Source organism: Ranitomeya variabilis, chromosome 6 (assembly GCF_051348905.1).
Source record: "Ranitomeya variabilis isolate aRanVar5 chromosome 6, aRanVar5.hap1, whole genome shotgun sequence".
In the NCBI taxonomy this organism is placed as follows: domain Eukaryota; kingdom Metazoa; phylum Chordata; class Amphibia; order Anura; family Dendrobatidae; genus Ranitomeya; species Ranitomeya variabilis.
The window spans coordinates 294267432-294282430 of record NC_135237.1 but is presented as its reverse complement, the minus strand read 5'-3'; positions in this window follow the sequence as shown (position 1 = coordinate 294282430).

Below are 14999 nucleotides of genomic sequence, written 5' to 3'. Positions count from 1 at the left end.
CAGTTTGACTGTATAAAGGGCTGAATGTTATACGTGTTCCATTCAGCGTGTGCAAGGAGAAAAATTACAAGAGCAACCTTTGACTTGCGCAGCACTGCTGCTGCATAAGCTGTGGCTCTTCTACTTTGTAACCCCTGAGGGGGGGTTAAAGGTGACTTTTGAAATCGGTTCAATTAGGCTTCGGCCTACACTCTGCTCCACCTGCAGAGCCCGGGCTCCAACAACGCTAGTTGCTGTCCGGAAGTGCTGGCTGCACAGAGCCAAACACCTCGCCAATGTGTCAGTGGGGTCCAGCACCGCCAGCTGTTCCCCTGCTGTGTAGCCGGCAACGTGTCCTGCAAAAGCCACGCAGACACAACAGACCCAAAGCTGCCGCCAGTGCAGGCTTCGGCCTACACTCCCCTCCCCCTGCTCCTCCTCCTCCTGCTCCTCCTCCTGCTGACCCTGGGCTCTAACACACCGCCAGTTGGGGCCCAGATGTGCTAGCTGCACAGAGAAAAACACCAGCCAATGTGTCAGTGGGGTCCAGCACCGCCAGCTGTTCCCCTGCTGTGCAGCCGGCAACGTGTCCTGCAAAAGCCACGCAGACACAAGAACTGAAATTGAAGGGAACCTGTCCCCCCTCCCCCAGGCGTTTTTACGTTATCCAGCCACCTTGTACAGCGGTAATGCTGCATGTGTGCAAGGTGGCTCAGAAACGTATTCTCCTCGCACATGTGGAACTGAAAACACGTCTGAAATGTGTCCTCTGTGTGACCATTTAACCGTCCCGGTGGTGTGACTTTCCTTTGTAATGACACGCTGCAACCCCCTTGGTAGCGCTGCCCGTCTTCTGGCATCATTGTTTGGCTGGCTGCGCCTCTGCGGCCGCCCTGACCCACACAACGCCCCTCGGTGTCTTATTTATTGGGACTGCGAGGGTGTGATTCATGGGCAGGATCAGTGCATCAGTTCGCCTGTCCCTCCTCTCCTTCCGCCTTCTTCGGACTGTGCGGCTTCATGGCCGTGGCATGCGATAAGGGATCAGATGACGCCGCACAGTCTGAAGCGGGTGTAAGGACCCGAGTGTGAGAGGCCAACATATGTGCTGCGCCAGGCCCTGAATCCCAGCCCCGCAGTGTTTTAACAATGTTAAGACACTGCGGGGCTGGGATTCATGGTCATCGCGAACCGCACCGGCCGACATTACATGATGCCAGAAGATGGGCAGCGCTAACGGCGCTAGGCCAGGGGATAACAGGACAGCGCAGACTCCTGTACAGCAAATAACAACGCTCGGGAGGCTGCACCCAGCACCAAGGTGGGATTCTTGACACCTGTGCTGCGTCTCATTACAAAGGGAACTCGCGCCTCCATTACACAGTTTGACTGTATAAAGGGCTGAATGTTATACGTGTTCCATTCAGCGTGTGCAAGGAGAAAAATTACAAGAGCAACCTTTGACTTGCGCAGCACTGCTGCTGCATAAGCTGTGGCTCTTCTACTTTGTAACCCCTGAGGGGGGGTTAAAGGTGACTTTTGAAATCGGTTCAATTAGGCTTCGGCCTACACTCTGCTCCACCTGCAGAGCCCGGGCTCCAACAACGCTAGTTGCTGTCCGGAAGTGCTGGCTGCACAGAGCCAAACACCTCGCCAATGTGTCAGTGGGGTCCAGCACCGCCAGCTGTTCCCCTGCTGTGTAGCCGGCAACGTGTCCTGCAAAAGCCACGCAGACACAACAGACCCAAAGCTGCCGCCAGTGCAGGCTTCGGCCTACACTCCCCTCCCCCTGCTCCTCCTCCTCCTGCTCCTCCTCCTGCTGACCCTGGGCTCTAACACACCGCCAGTTGGGGCCCAGATGTGCTAGCTGCACAGAGAAAAACACCAGCCAATGTGTCAGTGGGGTCCAGCACCGCCAGCTGTTCCCCTGCTGTGCAGCCGGCAACGTGTCCTGCAAAAGCCACGCAGACACAAGAACTGAAATTGAAGGGAACCTGTCCCCCCTCCCCCAGGCGTTTTTACGTTATCCAGCCACCTTGTACAGCGGTAATGCTGCATGTGTGCAAGGTGGCTCAGAAACGTATTCTCCTCGCACATGTGGAACTGAAAACACGTCTGAAATGTGTCCTCTGTGTGACCATTTAACCGTCCCGGTGGTGTGACTTTCCTTTGTAATGACACGCTGCAACCCCCTTGGTAGCGCTGCCCGTCTTCTGGCATCATTGTTTGGCTGGCTGCGCCTCTGCGGCCGCCCTGACCCACACAACGCCCCTCGGTGTCTTATTTATTGGGACTGCGAGGGTGTGATTCATGGGCAGGATCAGTGCATCAGTTCGCCTGTCCCTCCTCTCCTTCCGCCTTCTTCGGACTGTGCGGCTTCATGGCCGTGGCATGCGATAAGGGATCAGATGACGCCGCACAGTCTGAAGCGGGTGTAAGGACCCGAGTGTGAGAGGCCAACATATGTGCTGCGCCAGGCCCTGAATCCCAGCCCCGCAGTGTTTTAACAATGTTAAGACACTGCGGGGCTGGGATTCATGGTCATCGCGAACCGCACCGGCCGACATTACATGATGCCAGAAGATGGGCAGCGCTAACGGCGCTAGGCCAGGGGATAACACGACAGCGCAGACTCCTGTACAGCAAATAACAACGCTCGGGAGGCTGCACCCAGCACCAAGGTGGGATTCTTGACACCTGTGCTGCGTCTCATTACAAAGGGAACTCGCGCCTCCATTACACAGTTTGACTGTATAAAGGGCTGAATGTTATACGTGTTCCATTCAGCGTGTGCAAGGAGAAAAATTACAAGAGCAACCTTTGACTTGCGCAGCACTGCTGCTGCATAAGCTGTGGCTCTTCTACTTTGTAACCCCTGAGGGGGGGTTAAAGGTGACTTTTGAAATCGGTTCAATTAGGCTTCGGCCTACACTCTGCTCCACCTGCAGAGCCCGGGCTCCAACAACGCTAGTTGCTGTCCGGAAGTGCTGGCTGCACAGAGCCAAACACCTCGCCAATGTGTCAGTGGGGTCCAGCACCGCCAGCTGTTCCCCTGCTGTGTAGCCGGCAACGTGTCCTGCAAAAGCCACGCAGACACAACAGACCCAAAGCTGCCGCCAGTGCAGGCTTCGGCCTACACTCCCCTCCCCCTGCTCCTCCTCCTCCTGCTCCTCCTCCTGCTGACCCTGGGCTCTAACACACCGCCAGTTGGGGCCCAGATGTGCTAGCTGCACAGAGAAAAACACCAGCCAATGTGTCAGTGGGGTCCAGCACCGCCAGCTGTTCCCCTGCTGTGCAGCCGGCAACGTGTCCTGCAAAAGCCACGCAGACACAAGAACTGAAATTGAAGGGAACCTGTCCCCCCTCCCCCAGGCGTTTTTACGTTATCCAGCCACCTTGTACAGCGGTAATGCTGCATGTGTGCAAGGTGGCTCAGAAACGTATTCTCCTCGCACATGTGGAACTGAAAACACGTCTGAAATGTGTCCTCTGTGTGACCATTTAACCGTCCCGGTGGTGTGACTTTCCTTTGTAATGACACGCTGCAACCCCCTTGGTAGCGCTGCCCGTCTTCTGGCATCATTGTTTGGCTGGCTGCGCCTCTGCGGCCGCCCTGACCCACACAACGCCCCTCGGTGTCTTATTTATTGGGACTGCGAGGGTGTGATTCATGGGCAGGATCAGTGCATCAGTTCGCCTGTCCCTCCTCTCCTTCCGCCTTCTTCGGACTGTGCGGCTTCATGGCCGTGGCATGCGATAAGGGATCAGATGACGCCGCACAGTCTGAAGCGGGTGTAAGGACCCGAGTGTGAGAGGCCAACATATGTGCTGCGCCAGGCCCTGAATCCCAGCCCCGCAGTGTTTTAACAATGTTAAGACACTGCGGGGCTGGGATTCATGGTCATCGCGAACCGCACCGGCCGACATTACATGATGCCAGAAGATGGGCAGCGCTAACGGCGCTAGGCCAGGGGATAACACGACAGCGCAGACTCCTGTACAGCAAATAACAACGCTCGGGAGGCTGCACCCAGCACCAAGGTGGGATTCTTGACACCTGTGCTGCGTCTCATTACAAAGGGAACTCGCGCCTCCATTACACAGTTTGACTGTATAAAGGGCTGAATGTTATACGTGTTCCATTCAGCGTGTGCAAGGAGAAAAATTACAAGAGCAACCTTTGACTTGCGCAGCACTGCTGCTGCATAAGCTGTGGCTCTTCTACTTTGTAACCCCTGAGGGGGGGTTAAAGGTGACTTTTGAAATCGGTTCAATTAGGCTTCGGCCTACACTCTGCTCCACCTGCAGAGCCCGGGCTCCAACAACGCTAGTTGCTGTCCGGAAGTGCTGGCTGCACAGAGCCAAACACCTCGCCAATGTGTCAGTGGGGTCCAGCACCGCCAGCTGTTCCCCTGCTGTGTAGCCGGCAACGTGTCCTGCAAAAGCCACGCAGACACAACAGACCCAAAGCTGCCGCCAGTGCAGGCTTCGGCCTACACTCCCCTCCCCCTGCTCCTCCTCCTCCTGCTCCTCCTCCTGCTGACCCTGGGCTCTAACAAACCGCCAGTTGGGGCCCAGATGTGCTAGCTGCACAGAGAAAAACACCTCGCCAATGTGTCAGTGGGGTCCAGCACCGCCAGCTGTTCCCCTGCTGTGCAGCCGGCATCGTGTCCTGCAAAAGCCACGCAGACACTTGCTCTTGTACCTTCTGCTCCCCATCCTGGTTCCAGTACCGTCAGCTGGTTCCGTGCAGAGCCTTTGGCTTAGGTGCCTCCCTTTGGTATCCGAGTTCCACCAACGTCAGGTGGTCCTTGGTAGTGCTTTCAGGCACGGGTACCTCCTGCTTAGTAACCGGGTTCCAGTAACGTCAGCTGGTCCTCAGTAGTTCCATTGGCTCTTGGACCTTCGGCTACCCATCCGGGTTCCAGCACCGTCAGCTGGTTCTCGGCAGTGTCTTTTGCTCTTGTACCTTCTGCTCCCCATCCTGGTTCCAGTACCGTCAGCTGATTCCGGGCAGAGCCTTTGGCTTAGGTGCCTCCCTCTGGGTATCCGAGTTCCACCAACGTCAGGTGGTCCTTGGTAGTGCTTTCAGCACAGGTACCTCCTGCTTAGTAACCGGGTTCCAGTAACGTCAGCTGGTCCTCGGTAGTTCCATTGGCTCTTGGACCTTCGGGTAGCCATCCGAGTTCCAGTTCCATCAGCTGGTTCTCAGCATTTTCTCAGCCTTCTTGTACCTTCTGCTACATTTCCAAGTTCAAGAGACTAAACACAATGACCCAGAAGACCACCCCTAAGATGACGACGACACCAGAGACGACAACCACCGTGATGACGACGACCCTGGAGACGATGACCCCGAAGACCACCCCGATGACGACGACCCCGGAGACGACGACCCTGAAGACCACCCCAATGACGACGACCCCGGAGACGACGACCCTGGAGACGACGACGACCTGGAAGACCGAGAAGCAGAAGAACAAGAGGCTGCAGAACAAAGAGCAGAAGAACATTAAGCATAACACTAAATATCAGAGCAAAAAATATTATCTAAATTATAAGCAGAAGAAGACTAAGCAGTGTATGGGGGTGAGTCCGTTCCTCCTCGTGGTGCCCCTGGATAAAGCCTGATGCTGCAGGCCAAACTGAACGCGGACAAATGTAACTGTTTTGTGACAGGCAGAACGGAAGGTGTAATCTTCAAACTTTTATAGATAACAACTACGGGAATGCCTGTCACAAATAAGAATATGATGAAGAAGTTGAATATGATGAAGATAATAGTAAAATAAAAAGAATATGAACAATGTAACCCAAAAAATAATAGGTAGAAGATGAAGAAGAAGATGAATAAGGTGAAGAAGTTGATGTCAAAGAAGCTGATGATGAGGATAATTAAGAAGAAAGCGTGGGAGAAGTAAAAAAGAAGGTGAAGGGCGTGGAAGTAGTGAAACATCAATATCTGACATAAAAAAAAAAAAAAAACATAGTCAAATTCTTTCTAACGCCGAACTTCATAAAAAAAAATAAAAAATCCTGCTATTCTATTACATTGGGCTAAACCTCTGTCCCTTTAATATCTCCGCCACGTCCCCCAATACATCCTACAATATTCTTAGTTGTTTTCCTTCATGTAGAATGAACCTACAAGTGTATAAAGGGTTTATTTTAATTCCGATATTTTCGTCCCATTGACTTGCATTGGGATCGGGTATCGGTATCGGATTGGATTCCGATACTGTGACGGTATCGGCCGATACTTTCCGATACCGATACTTTCCGATATCGGAAAGTATCGCTCAACACTACTGGTCAGTTGTGTTGAGCGATACCGTCCGATACTTGAAAGTATCGGTATCGGAAAGTATCGACCGATACCGGCAAAGTATCGGATCTAATCCGATACCAATACCCGATACCAATACAAGTCAATGGGACTCAAGTATCGGATGGTATTCCTGATGGTTCCCAGGGTCTGAAGGAGAGGAAACTCTCCTTCAGGCCCTGGGATCCATATTAATGTGTAAAAGAAAGAATTAAAATAAAAAATATTGCTATACTCACCTCTCCGACGCAGCCTGGACCTCACCGAGGGAACCGGCAGCGTTGTTTGCTTAAAATGCGCGCGTTTCCTGCCTCCCGCGACGTCACGGCTTCTGATTGGTCGCGTGCCGCCCATGTGGCCGGGACGTGACCAATCACAGCAAGCCGTGACGTAATTTTGAGGTCCTGGAAGCCTAATTCTAGGCATTCAGGATTTTAAAATTACGTTCCGGCTTGTGATTGGTCGCGTCGCGGTCACATGGGCGACGCGACCAATCACAAGCCATGACGTCACGGGAGGCAGGACACGCGCGCATTTTAAAATTACGTCATGGCTTGTGATTGGTTGCGTGCCGCCATGTGGCCGCGACGCGACCAATCACAGCAAGCCGTGACGTAATTTCAGGTCCTGAATGCAGAAATAGGCATCAGGACCTGAAATTACGTCACGGCTTGCTGTGATTGGTCGCGTCGCGGCCACATGGGCTGCACGCAACCAATCACAAGCCGTGACGTAATTTTAAAATGCGCGCGTGTCCTGCCTCCCGTGACGTCACGGCTTGTGATTGGTCGCGTCGCCCATGTGACCGCGACCAATCACAAGCCGGAACGTAATTTTAAAATCCTGAATGCCTAGAATTAGGCTTCCAGGACCTCAAAATTACGTCACGGCTTGCTGTGATTGGTCGCGTCGCGGCCACATGGGCGGCACGCGACCAATCAGAAGCCGTGACGTCGCGGGAGGCAGGAAACGCGCGCATTTTAAGCAAACAACGCTGCCGGTTCCCTCGGTGAGGTCCAGGCTGCGTTGGAGAGGTGAGTATAGCAATATTTTTTATTTTAATTCTTTATTTTACACATTAATGTTGTATTTTACACATTAATGTTGTTTCGATACCGATACCCGATACCACAAAAGTATCGGATCTCGGTATCGGAATTCCGATACCCGCAAGTATCGGCCGATACCCGATACTTGCGGTATCGGAATGCTCAACACTACTGGTCAGTAATGATGCTACCCCTAAAAATAATGTGACAAAAGGGACATTTTAAATCAAGGTGTGTCCACTAACTAGCATTACAGGTGTCTACAATCTTGGAGTCAGCAAGTGGGCCTGTATATAGGGCTACAGATACTCACTGTGCTGTTTGGTGACATGGTGTGTATCACACTCAACATGGACCAGAACAAGAGAATGAAAGAGTTGTCTCAGGAGATTAGAAAAAATTGTAGACAAACATGTTAAAGGTAAAAGTTATACGACCATCTCCAAGCAGCTTGATGTTCCTGTGACTACAGTTGCACATATTATTCAGAAATTTAAGATCCATGGGACTGTAGCCAACCTCCCTGGATATTGCCGCAGGAGGAGAATTGTTGACAAAATAAAGAGACCGATAATATGAATGATAACAAGAGAGCCAAGAAAAACTTCTAAACAGATTAAAGGTGAACTTCAAGCTCAATGAACATCAGTGTTAGATCGCACCATCCGTCATTGTATGAGCCAAAGTGGACTTCATGAGAGATGACCAAGGAGGACACCATTGTTGAAAAATAATCATAAAAAAGACAAACTGGAATTTGCCAAACTACATGTTGACAAACCACTAAGCTTCTGGGAGAATGTCCTATGGACAGATGAGGCAAAAATCAAACTTTTTGAAAAGGCACTTCAGCTCTATGTTTACAGACGGAAAAATGAAGCATATCAAGAAAAGAACACTGTTTCTACTGTAAAACAAGGAGGAGGTTCTGTTTTGTTCAGGGGCTGCTTTGCTACATCTGGCACAGGGTGTCTAGAATCTGTGCAGGGCATAATGAAATCTCAAGAATATAAAGGGATTCTAGAGAGAAATGTGCTGCCCAGTGTCAGAAAGCTTTGTCTCAATCGCAAATCATTGGTATTGCAACAGGATAATGACCCAAAGCACACAGCTAAAAAAAACCAAGAATGGCTAACAGTTAAAGATTGGACTATTCTGAAGTGGCCTTCTATGAGCCCTGACCTAAATCTTAGCATCCTTGCAAGCGCAATAGCTTACCGAATAAGATGGAACCCAGGCAGATTTGCTCATCTCTAGTCTTTACACAGCACCCTGTATGAATTGTTTGTAGCAGTAGTCAAGCATGTGGTCTATCATACCATTCAAAACCTACTGAACTGATGGGTAGGTGTTAAGGCAATTTACATAATGCATTTAGCAAATATATTTATATAATGCATTTGGTAGATGTACTATGAAAAGGGTCATCTTTTATAGGGAATCTATAATTGTCACAGGTTTACTGTGATAGAGTTGAGTCAAAAGACCGCAGCATCTGATTTCTCTTAGTGCCACACTGATTAGAAGCACTTTAAATTCTTATTAAATGGTATAAATTTCTTTTGGCAGTACAGGGGTTAATCTGCTTTGTTGAGATGATCTGGAGCATTTAGGCTCCAAGTTATGCACTGTAGCCACTCCTGTCTCTGATATAAACTGGATCCTGGCTAGCATTCATTGTCAGAGTTAGCTTATGCTGCGTGGCTGGGGGTTGTTGATGGTTATCATAAGAGATTGCGTTTTGTGGGTTTATCTGTGACTGTTGCTAGGCTTTGAGTGTGTGATAATTCCCTTTCTTCTCCTACTTTGGTTTAACCCCATCCTTCCCTCCCTGAAGCAATACTCTGTTGTATGTGTGAGTATTTTTGTATGTTTAGTATTTCTCATTATTCCTGTACATATTACCTATTTAGTTTGGCTGGTGTACTACAGTACACTACTACTTTCCTCTTTCCTGGGTGTGAAAGAGAACAGACTGAGGGTGGATTCAGGAGCTAAGGAACGAAGCCGAGGGTGAGTATATTCCTATTAGGTATATACTCACCCTCGGACACGCCCTGCTTCTTTCCGACAGCCTTCCTTCCTAAGAATCAGCCCTTCCAGGGCCTTCGGTGACGTCACGGTGATGTCGCGGCTTGTGATTGGTCGCGCGAGCGGTCACATGGGGACCGCGCGACCAATCACAAGCCGCGACGTCACCGCGACGTCACCGCAAGGCCCTGGAAGGCTGATTCTAAGGAAGGAAGGTTCCCGCTTAGTACCAGGGCGCATCAGAGGGTAAGTATAGCGATATTTTTTATTTTAATTCTTTATTTTACACTTAAATCTGAATTCCGATACCAATTCCCGATATCTTAAACATATCGGGAATCGGTATCGGAATTCCGATTCCAGATTCAGAAGATCGCCGACTTCATGGCCGACCCCACACAGGGGTCGGGTCGGGTTTCATGAAACCCGACTTTGCCAAAAGTCGGCGACTTCTGAAAATTGCCGACCCGTTTCGCTCAACCCTACTCCTGAGTACTCAGATATCCCATATGTGAAGTAAAACTACTTTTTGGACGCCAGCAGGATTCAGAAAGGAAGGAGTGACGTATTGGATTGAAGACTTTAATGGAATGGTCTGCATGTGTCATGGCTTGTTTGGAGAGCCCTTGATGCACCTGAACAGGGGAAACCCCCAAAAAAGTGACCACATTTTGGAAACTGGACCCCTCAAGAAATTTATCTAGGTGAGTGGTGAGCACCTTGAACCCAAATGTTCTTCACAGAATTTGACAACATTGATTTGTGAAAATAAAAAACAAATATTTTTCTCACAAAAATGTTTATCTAGCAACCATTTTTTTATTTTTACAAGGATATAAGGAAAAAATGGACCCCAAATTTTGATGTGAAATTTTTGATGAGTATACCAATACCCTGTAAGTGGTCAAAAACTACTTTTAATGCACGGTGTATTAGGGCTGGCGGAACGCACCGAATAAATATAAAGATAGTAATAAGGTGCATTCACAGCCCGAGGTCCAAAGTGCAGAGATGGAACCTGCTGCTAGGTAATGGCGGCACTATTTGGCGGTACTATGCCAGAATAAACACGTTGCTTGACAGAGACACAGGGAAACAAAGAAAAGGCTGTGCCCTGTTAGCAGTCACAGGGTGCAGCAGATGGACGCTAGAGGGAACTCTGAAATTCACCCCTACTATGCAGGTGATTGATCTCGCTCTGACACTTGGTGGCTTTTGAGCCCGCACCTGAGGATGCCCTGAATCAGAGATCAAGTGGGCGTTCCCACCCTACACTGACCTGTTGTCAGGACTAATTATAGATTAACCGCACAGAGTGCATACAGCGCCGCTCTGGCGAATGCCACTAATAACCCTAACTAGGGCTAGGAAAGCACACTGGTTGCGCACGGCACCGCACTGGCGGCAGCTGCTAATTGATGCAGCAATTCATGTCTAGTGCAGGATGGCACAATCTTGCGCTAAGTAGCTCAATGACCCAAGTCCTTTCAACAACACTAGGGATGGGAATGATTAAGGAGCTTACACCAGTATCAGTCATACAACCATATACATACAAATTCAAATTTATACTAGTGCATGGCCGACCAGCCTTTTATGCACTGTAGCCACTCCTGTCTCTGATATAAACTGGATCCTGGCTAGCATTCATTGTCAGAGTTAGCTTATGCTGCGTGGCTGGGGGTTGTTGATGGTTATCATAAGAGATTGCGTTTTGTGGGTTTATCTGTGACTGTTGCTAGGCTTTGAGTGTGTGATAATTCCCTTTCTTCTCCTACTTTGGTTTAACCCCATCCTTCCCTCCCTGAAGCAATACTCTGTTGTATGTGTGAGTATTTTTGTATGTTTAGTATTTCTCATTATTCCTGTACATATTACCTATTTAGTTTGGCTGGTGTACTACAGTACACTACTACTTTCCTCTTTCCTGGGTGTGAAAGAGAACAGACTGAGGGTGGATTCAGGAGCTAAGGCAAGGTACGTGTCCCTGGCATCTTCACCATCAGAAGCAATACGGGGAACAGAATGAGCTAGGGTGCCCCTAGACTTAGGGACAGGGAAGGAGCCCCTGGCACTAGTACACCTAGCAACAGAGTTGTGACAATAATTTTGCAATACTATGTCAGGAGATGTCTATGCAATATTGTATGGAGAAAAGTAAAAAAGTAAAATTTTCTGGAATCATTAGAAGACACCATGTTGCGTTTGGAGAACTCATTATGTGTCAACAGTGGAAACCCCTCACAAGTGACCTTATTTTGGAAACTATACTCTTCACGGAATTTATCTAGATATGTGGTGAGCACCTTGAACCCATAGGTGCTTCACAGAAATTTACCACGTAGAGCCATGAAAATAAGAAATTAATTTTTCCTGCAAAAATGATTTTTAACCCCAAATTTTAAACTTGCACAATGGTAACAGGACAGATTGAACCATTCAATTTGTTGCTCAATTTTTCTTGAATCCACCGATACCATATATGTTAGGAAATACTACTGTTTGGGTGCACAGCAGGGCTCAGTAGAGAAGGAGTACCATTTGACTTTTGGAGTGCAAAATTGGTTAGAATCAATAGTGGACGCCATGTTGCGTTTGGAGAGCCGCTGATGTGGCTAAAAAGTGAAAACCTCTAATAAAGGGGGAACATTTTGAAAACTAGACCCCTCAAGGAGCATATCTAGAGGTGTGGTGACTACTTTGAACCCCCAGGTGCCTCACAAAAGTTTATAACAAAGAATCGTGAAAAATATCAATTTTTTCCCACAAAAATGTTCTATCTGACACAATTGTTTATGATTTTATCAAGGGTAATAGGAGACAGTGGACACCAAAAATGTGCAATTTCTCCTGAGTAGGGTTGAGAGACCTTTACTTTTATAGGATCGGGTCAGGTTTCACGAAACCCGACTTTTTCAAAAGTCGGGTCGAGTGAAATCGGCCGATCCTATAAAAAAGTCGGGGTCGGGGTCGGCCGAAACCCGAAACCCAATGCAGTGCATTGGGTTTCCAATGGTTCCCAGGGTCTGAAGGAGCGGAAACTCTACTTCAGGCCCTGGGATCCATATTTAAGTGTAAAATAAAGAATTAAAATAAAAAATATTGCTATACTTACCCTCTGACGGGCCCTGGTACTAACCGGGAACCTTCCTTCCTTAGAATCAGCCTTCCAAGACCTGCGGTGACGTCGCGGTGACGTCGCGGCTTGTGATTGGTCGCGCGGCCCCCATGTGACCGCTCGCGCGACCAATCACAAGCCGCAACGTCTCCGTGACATCACCGAAGGCCCTGGAAGGGCTGATTCTTAGGAAGGAAGGCTGCCGGAACGAAGCCGAGGGTGAGTATATTCCTATTAGGTATATACTCACCCTCGGACACGCCCTGCTTCTTTCCGACAGCCTTCCTTCCTAAGAATCAGCCCTTCCAGGGCCTTCGGTGACGTCACGGTGATGTCGCGGCTTGTGATTGGTCGCGCGAGCGGTCACATGGGGGCCGCGCGACCAATCACAAGCCGCGACGTCACCGCGACGTCACCGCAAGGCCCTGGAAGGCTGATTCTAAGGAAGGAAGGTTCCCGCTTAGTACCAGGGCGCATCAGAGGGTAAGTATAGCGATATTTTTTATTTTAATTCTTTATTTTACACTTAAATCTGAATTCCGATACCAATTCCCGATATCTTAAACATATCGGGAATCGGTATCGGAATTCCGATTCCAGATTCAGAAGATCGCCGACTTCATGGCCGACCCCACACAGGGGTCGGGTCGGGTTTCATGAAACCCGACTTTGCCAAAAGTCGGCGACTTCTGAAAATTGCCGACCCGTTTCGCTCAACCCTACTCCTGAGTACTCAGATATCCCATATGTGAAGTAAAACTACTTTTTGGACGCCAGCAGGATTCAGAAAGGAAGGAGTGACGTATTGGATTGAAGACTTTAATGGAATGGTCTGCATGTGTCATGGCTTGTTTGGAGAGCCCTTGATGCACCTGAACAGGGGAAACCCCCAAAAAAGTGACCACATTTTGGAAACTGGACCCCTCAAGAAATTTATCTAGGTGAGTGGTGAGCACCTTGAACCCAAATGTTCTTCACAGAATTTGACAACATTGATTTGTGAAAATAAAAAACAAATATTTTTCTCACAAAAATGTTTATCTAGCAACCATTTTTTTATTTTTACAAGGATATAAGGAAAAAATGGACCCCAAATTTTGATGTGAAATTTTTGATGAGTATACCAATACCCTGTAAGTGGTCAAAAACTACTTTTAATGCACGGTGTATTAGGGCTGGCGGAACGCACCGAATAAATATAAAGATAGTAATAAGGTGCATTCACAGCCCGAGGTCCAAAGTGCAGAGATGGAACCTGCTGCTAGGTAATGGCGGCACTATTTGGCGGTACTATGCCAGAATAAACACGTTGCTTGACAGAGACACAGGGAAACAAAGAAAAGGCTGTGCCCTGTTAGCAGTCACAGGGTGCAGCAGATGGACGCTAGAGGGAACTCTGAAATTCACCCCTACTATGCAGGTGATTGATCTCGCTCTGACACTTGGTGGCTTTTGAGCCCGCACCTGAGGATGCCCTGAATCAGAGATCAAGTGGGCGTTCCCACCCTACACTGACCTGTTGTCAGGACTAATTATAGATTAACCGCACAGAGTGCATACAGCGCCGCTCTGGCGAATGCCACTAATAACCCTAACTAGGGCTAGGAAAGCACACTGGTTGCGCACGGCACCGCACTGGCGGCAGCTGCTAATTGATGCAGCAATTCATGTCTAGTGCAGGATGGCACAATCTTGCGCTAAGTAGCTCAATGACCCAAGTCCTTTCAACAACACTAGGGATGGGAATGATTAAGGAGCTTACACCAGTATCAGTCATACAACCATATACATACAAATTCAAATTTATACTAGTGCATGGCCGACCAGCCTTTTATAGCTGTAGCCTTCCGGGACCTGCCTAGTGATCCAATCGAAGACGCTACAGGACCTGAGCATGCGACCCCCCGACCTTCAATGAGATGTCGTCCCATGGGCATGCTCAGTAGAAGAAAGGAAGAACTTAGTTCCTGGAATGTCTGCTTGCACTGATCAATGCTGGCTACAAAGGCTGAGCCTGGAAAGGCAGCTGTAACCAAGCGCACAGTATCTGCTTGAGCCAGACGCTGGGATCGACGTCTCTGCTGAACAGGCTCCATTGTGGCTGGAGGAGAATGGAAGACCGCAGCAGACATGGTTCGAGATTCCCCCTGTGCAGCGGCTGGAACTTGACACCTAACATTATGCCCCCTTGGTCCTCGCTACGCTCGAAGGCAGCAATGAGCTGAGGAGCCTGAATGTGCTCAATAGGCTCCCAGGACCTGTCCTCTGGGTGCTCACCCTTCCAATCCACCAAATAGAATTTTTTGCAACGTTCCACCTTACATCCAATGATAGCGTTCACCTCATAATCGTCTGTGGTCAAACCCGATGTCCCGGCTGAAGACTCGGAAAATCGGGACATGTGAATGGGTTTTAGGAGGGACACATGAAACCTAGGCATGGAGGAAGAGCCATCCAGTAGACCACAGGATTAACTTTTTCAAGGACCTTGAAGGGA